Here is a 7,187-nt window from a genome sequence, read left to right as displayed (position 1 = left end):
AAGCTAAAGATACTAATTTATTTGCCCCCAAAATGCCATAAATTTCTATAAAATAAAATCTATTATTTGGTTTGCCTAAGACAATTTAATTAATACAACTACCATTAACTCACATGAAATTTCATTTGTTTTTCAATTTTAAGTTTAAGTGACACATTTATGTTTAGTCTCTTAAATATGAATATGAATCAATGCAGTTATTCCAGAAGCTTTATCCCTATAGGTTTAAATGATCCAATCCAATCTTGATATTTTTTTTCATCTGGAATGTTTCCATGCTACTACATTATTAAAGAGACATGGAGCTGATTGAAAGGAAGGCCTAAAGATATGCAGGTAACAACCAGAACATGGGTCTAAATTATATTCTCTTTTAAATTAATACTATTAAAGTAGCATGATATTTGCCTCTTAGTTATGGTGTTGTACTTTGTTCTTCACTTCCATATTGATTCTCTGCACAGTTGGACTTCACAGAGGGTAACGACACATAAAAGAGCATCCTCTCTCTGTCTCTCTGGAGTGTGGAGATGGAGGAACTCAAGGTTCTGTATGGGTGGGAAATAGAGCGCATGTAATCTGGAGCACGCATGTTCCCCTGCTCAGGCTGCAGCATTAAATTGATATTCCGCAAAGCTTTCCCTTGTTTTCACATTCACTTGACTGCTGCCGTAATGTGCCGCGAGGGTCGAGCAACCGCTCCCTGATTTTTGTGGCACTTGCCTCCCCTCCTTTTTTTTTTCCCCTCTTCCTCCACCTCCGCCTTCACTTCACTCCATGGCAGACACCCTCGTTTGGAAGGCTCCAAGGCGATGCACCCGTTCCATTTGTCTCCCATGTTAACGGGAGGCGGCAGGAATAAGGCAAGGCGTTATCTCTACACAAAACATTATCTGCGCTTTGCTCCTCCAGCACCGTGAAACACTGATTATTAACTGCTAAAGAAGCAGGTCTAAGGGTTTCCAGGCTTGCTGCCACACTTAAAAAATAAGTAATAAATCACACAACATGCCACATGTGCTAGATTTTTGAACGTTTTTTTTTTACTTTTGACCATAAACTAAGCTTTTCTTTTCTTGCCCTGTAGTAACTGCTTTCACTACTGTTATGTCTGTTGCCTCAGGGGAGTCATGTCTAGCGGTATTATGACTGGACGGGTGACAGTAGCATTTTTACCAGGAACCAGCCTAGCACTTCCTTTTCAAGATTTAAAAGCTTGTCACATAGCATCATCGCGGTGTATTAAGTTTATGTATTCATACATTCATGCATTCACAGTTGTTATGAAAGCAAAACCCTGCTACGGCAAAATGGGTCACACGCTGCACTCATGGTATCTCAGCAAACTTATTTTGCTGATGTGAGTGCAAGAGCGGTAGGTTATGTGTAATTACACTTCAAAGGCAAATAAAATCCTACAATTATAGTATTCTTTGCTAAAACAGGATTCTAGAAAGTCCTCTTAGGGGATACTAGGTTGTATGATGCATAGCTGAGAGTTGAGAAAAACAAAACTTGTCACCCTTCCTTAAAGAGTAAGAGGCTCCCACCTAAAACAAGCCCTAATTTGTACATTTTTTATTGTCCTGCATTTTTCTGTGTGTCTGAAACAATTGCAGGTGCAGTATAGCATACTCATTCTTTAGAAAGAAAATAAATGTGTATGGAATAGGCTAATATAGAAAGACATGTGCAGATAAACCCACAGTGGAGTTTTAGCTGTAGAGTTCAAAGCCCTGCCAGTCACATAGAAAGCTGTGTCTTATAGACCCCATCTCAGCGCAAAGCTAATCTGCTGCATGCTCAAGCCCTATATTTAGACCAATGTTTTGTGAACTGGTAGCATCATTCTCTGTGACGAAAGAAGCTTTCAGAAGCCGTTAAACTTTAAAAACCCACTGATGGCTTTGCATGCTGCGCAATTTCAAAACACCTGTTCTCATATTCGCTGTCCTGCCATGCTCATCGGTTCCTAGGAAGCCGTTGATTGTGGATGACGACAATGTGGTATTACTGTGAGGTTGTGGTTGTAAATGCGAAGAAGTGGTTGAGTCTCAGTAGCTTCTTTTGGGGAAATGTATTTATTTATGGTAAATAACATCCTAAAAACAGTATCAGTTTAAGTGGCATGTGTCTCTGAAAGAAGATAATCTAAGTTAGCATATCATTACATTATATTTCCTGTGCATTCAAATTTCTATAACAAAAATAAATAAATAAATAAATCCAGAACTGACATCATGTATGTTTGTCATTCAGGTCAATTTATTAATACTCTGAGGGTATAGATGTTCTTAGTTTGTGTGAATTCCCGCAGAGTGTGTGTACGTGCTTATGTGTGTGTGCTGAATTCACCAATCGGGTACAGGTGGGCCACTGGGAGTTGGTTTTACTAAAAGCCTTTACCTCCATCTGCTGTGTGGTTTGCACAAGAACACAGGTTTGTGCACCAACACACACGCAAAATTGCACTCTCTGGTTCAAAAGCCGGTCCCTTAAGCTTTAAACGTTATACGCTTTGGCCACAGAAACAAGTTGCACTTGAGGCCTGCATGGCATCTGCTTCTTAGCTCCCAAAGCCAAGGCACGGGGCTGAGGGAGGTGCCTGGGGCCAAGATAAGCTCTTCCTCCCCTGGTTTCTGCAACACTGTGGGGACCGGACAGGCCTGGAGCCTCAGCTGAAGACCACTGATAATATCCGCATGAGTGTATGAGCGTGTGAGGCTGGATGAATGGGTGTATACCGACAGGAAGGGGTTGTGGGGATGTGTGTGGGCAGGAGGGAGCGTGGGGTAAGAGTATGCACTAATGCACACACTTACGTGAGTTTATCCAAATTGTCAAATATTACAGTTAGGACAAAAATGCTTCCCTCTGAAGAATTCGCAAGCATGGTTTGCTGCCAAATATTTATAGAAGTGTTAACAGATTTGTTTTCTCTTGAGGAAACGTTTTTCTCTTAGGAATCTGCACAAAAACAAACCTGACAAAGCCACAAAAACGAAATGAGCTAATTTGAAAAAAATGTCAGTAAATGCAGAAATATTCTCCGACATCTAGATTAAACATACAATTGTTTTTTAGAACAGCTAATCCACTTTGACACTGCATTATAATGTTTCCATTCATTTTCTAACCCTCCTAGGCTGCACAATTGCAATCCGAGGTTAGTGTTGACAGACACGATTATTACACGCCATATTTTTCTTGCAACAGTCTTTCTATATCAGCCCTCTGTACAATTTGAATGAAATATTAAAAATCTTTTTATTTTGTACATGCGTTAACACAGCTCTGTTGTATCTTTAACATCTTCAACAAGGCACCTTCAGTACCAGAGCACAGTCACAGTTTTCAAGCCCTTTTTTGAGAAACTCGTTTATTATTTTTAGCGTTTTAAAACAAAAATAACAGAAATACTTTTTATTATGTTTCAATTTATTGTATTTTTAAATGTTTAAATGAAAACGTTACCCATTGAATGCCCATTTTGTGCTGCTGTACTGAAGTGTGTAAAGGAAAGAATTGTCCTATAACGCCTTTATGATGTTTCCATGTCTATAGGTGTATAGACACTGAAATCATTGTTCTCTAAAGAAACTCATAGTATTCTGAATGGCACAAATGAAGTTTAAAGTGGGTCAGGAGCCCTGACTGGAGTTTACTACGCCCAACTTAACAACATCCTGAAAACCGGGTGATTGGCCTCAACATACTCAAGTAAGAGTCCACCAAAAAGTCCATCTACGTGCCAGTCAAAGAAATGTGCCTCTTCCAAAGCAATGTAACATAAAACAAAGATATAATAAATCTTTAACATCAAATATACAAATAATTTGATGTTTAGTTGCTTCAGCTTTAGATGAAGAACTGACATTTACCTTAAAAAATCCCTCTTTTTTTTAAACTTTTGCTAACTGCTGCAGATAACTCACAACCCTTGAAGTATGCATGGCTAAGAAAAAGTTTGAAGCTAACAAGAACAAGCTGCTGTCAGTCCAGCTGTCATTGTTGTCATCACATCTTTACAGCCAATCGCATAGGACACATGACAGTGACAGAATGAGACTCCAGTTGTTCCACTTTTTATTAGGACATGGAGGGGCATAATGGCACGAACCAATTGGTGTGGTAACAATATGCAGGATCAGTGTTAAAGCTTAAAAGAAAAAAACAGAAAACAGGTGATCTTAAACACATCCTTTTGATTTGATCTCTGCATTAAAAGTGTGTCAAGACAACAGCTGAGAAATGCATATTATAGACTCGTGCCACTTTTCTGGATGATATTTTTCCAAAACATTTCACTAAAGGGCCAAAAACATGGATTCATCTTGCTTGTCAACTGCTCTGCGTCTCTCAGGGACAATGACTACGTCGACACACAAGTGTGAAATCTCTTTTATGTACGGAATGACAATGCTTACAATAAGCATGGCTCAACACGTTGTATTAAATGGATCTGACAGTTACTTGAAGCAATACAGATGCCCTAATGGAGCCCATTATAACATAATGTATAAAGTTGACTTTTTTTTCTTCTTAACCTTAATTACTGAACATACTTCTATCTGAAAATCAAAAGGTTTTTAGCACTCTCACTTTGATCCATTGTTGATTTAAACTCAATTTATTTAAGTTCTTTGATAAATATGGTTCCTCTTTGTTCAGCAGCACTGACCTTGTTAGTTTAAGCTTTTGTATTGAAATACTCATTTAGTGGTCATGTAAGGAGTCGCATCACGTAAAGAGGGTGGAGGCGAAGTGAGTTCATGTTGATTATCAGAGGATCACTACATGACAGAAATGTCTGGGTGTTGACAATTAGATGAAACAGGTAGATAAAATACATGATTCTTAATGAACACTTCTTTAAAATATATCAAAATATATACAATACAGTGAAACAGATTTATTAGGATGGTGCAGAAACCGAGCTTTTATGTCATTCCACCTATTTAAAATTTCACTGAATTCTGGAAAATGAATTTTATAATTAATTTTGTAGCAGCATTGCAGGCTTTGCTGTGGGGATTGGCAGCAACTTCTCTGCATTTTGCATTCTGTTTCATCAGGCAGATGAAGTGAGGATGTCTGAGACCTCTCTATATTGCAAAAAAATAAAAAATAAAAAGGTTTCATCCCTTTCCGTTAAGAGCAAAAGCTTACAATTGGAGTGGTTTAAAAAAAGTCTCTTTGCAAAGTCAAAACATATATTAGAATAAGAACTAAATTTTGTGTTTGGTGCTAAAAGTAGACGACTTTACATTATTCTAAAAAATCTACGATGGATAAGAAAAAATTTGGACATAAGCTTTTCAATCATGTTTTGAATTATATTATTGACTTTTAATTATTCATGTTGTTCTCTGTATGTTTTATTTCATGTCTCATAAACATTGCATTAAATACAATTTCAGCATACACATAAATTAAAGATAACTGGTGGTTTTTAGAGAGCTAGGGGGTTAGAGTATTTGTTTTACAAGTTTTATCCTGATTTTCTTTTAATAAATTGCATGTGTATGTAGTAAAATATATTCTATGGTGTTTTGTGGTCTTTTTCTTTAACCCTGAGTGGATGACAAAGTCTTCTTGAGCATCTATACCACATCACAATAGTTCTTTGTTAATAAATGATGAATTACATTTATCTGATGAATGAAGTCCTTACAAGTTGAAAGGAGAAGCTATGTGGAAAAAGATCTCCACAGATCAGAAGAATTTATTACATTTCTACAAGTGTCACCTGACACCATAACTTCAAATGGGAAACTACAATAGTTAAAAAGCTAAATACAAGCAACGGAACTATTGGTGACTAGTTAAGATTTAAGTAAGCAAGCAGATAGAGTTTGCATGCATAGCAAGAGATATTTTGGCAAGTAAATATATGAGTAGTCATTAAAGGTTTAGAAATGCAATTGTTATGCAAGTATTGTTTTGACTATGAGTTAAACTTAAACAACATAATAGGCTAAACCTCTACTTATCCAGGAAAGTCCCATTGAGATTAAAAACCTCTTTTCCAACAGTCTGAGGCTGTTTGCTAAAGACAATTAAAAACAAAAAGATAACACATTTCTGCTTCCAGGAATCCTGTAAAATTAAATACTATAATATAAAAAGTCCCAGAAAGGTTCCTGGGGGAACTCCTTTTGACCTAGAAGACCATTACAACTTCATCAAAAAAAGCAAGTGATTAATCTGTCTGTTGGGAGATAGCAATCAAAGACAGCATTCTAGATCTGAGGTGGTTTTTCTTATGAGGCTCTTAGTAATATAAAATGTAAAAAAAGTCTATATTGTCTAAGAGAATCTTCTTGAAAGTTGCATGTGATCAAATCAAATTGCCTAACCCCGTTACTGAACCTTGTGCTAGACTTTGAGTGTCAAACTGTTTAATCGCATTTTCATCACGTGTTTATTAAAACCAGTATGTTCACAAATGAATGAAACAGTTTTATGTAATGATATTTTACAAGTGCTAAAAACACATCGAGCATAAGATGTTCACACTGGACTGTTGTAACTTTATACTAGCGCATCTAGATGACACGGTGCAAAATGTCTGAGCACAATCTCACAAATCTTGCTCCAGGATTTTTTTTTTTTTTGCATGGCTCTATTCCATTATATTTAAGGCATGGTGTTACATATTTTTAGCTGGGAACAAATCGCGATTATTATTTTCTCCTCAATGGTCAAACGGTTGGCACTTCCGTGAATTAAAAAAGACGCTACCCGTATGTCACTACCAAATCTGTAGTGGTCAAAACTTAAATGGATTTCTTTTAACGCGCGTTTAATGCATTTCTGTACGTAGAACCCAAAAACGGACGTAAAAACTTTTGTAGCTATGCGTTTTGAGCGCAGAAGCCCGAAAACAGGCGTATAGGTGCATATACATTGACTTTTCAATGGAAATGGTCGCTTGAATGTATGTTTCAGAGCCTTTTGTAAACGTAGCATTAAATATGATGTATAAGCTCTACAAGGGTTTGGCCAATTCCAATTGTTTTTCAAAAGCCATTTTTTTTAAATGTCCTTCTCTATGAGAAGAAAGTTGCCATGCTAAAAGAAGAATTTGGCTTAAGATTTCCATAGTTTGTCGCTGTTGAGTCCCCCTTTAGTTCTAGCATGTTTGTGTTTGGACAAAGTGAACGAGGAAGACATATAGACATAAA

This window comes from Oryzias latipes, chromosome 4, assembly GCF_002234675.1.
Source record: "Oryzias latipes chromosome 4, ASM223467v1".
Classification (NCBI taxonomy): Eukaryota; Metazoa; Chordata; class Actinopteri; order Beloniformes; family Adrianichthyidae; genus Oryzias; species Oryzias latipes.
The sequence above is the reverse complement of the archived record's forward strand: the minus strand, read 5'-3'. Positions refer to the sequence as shown.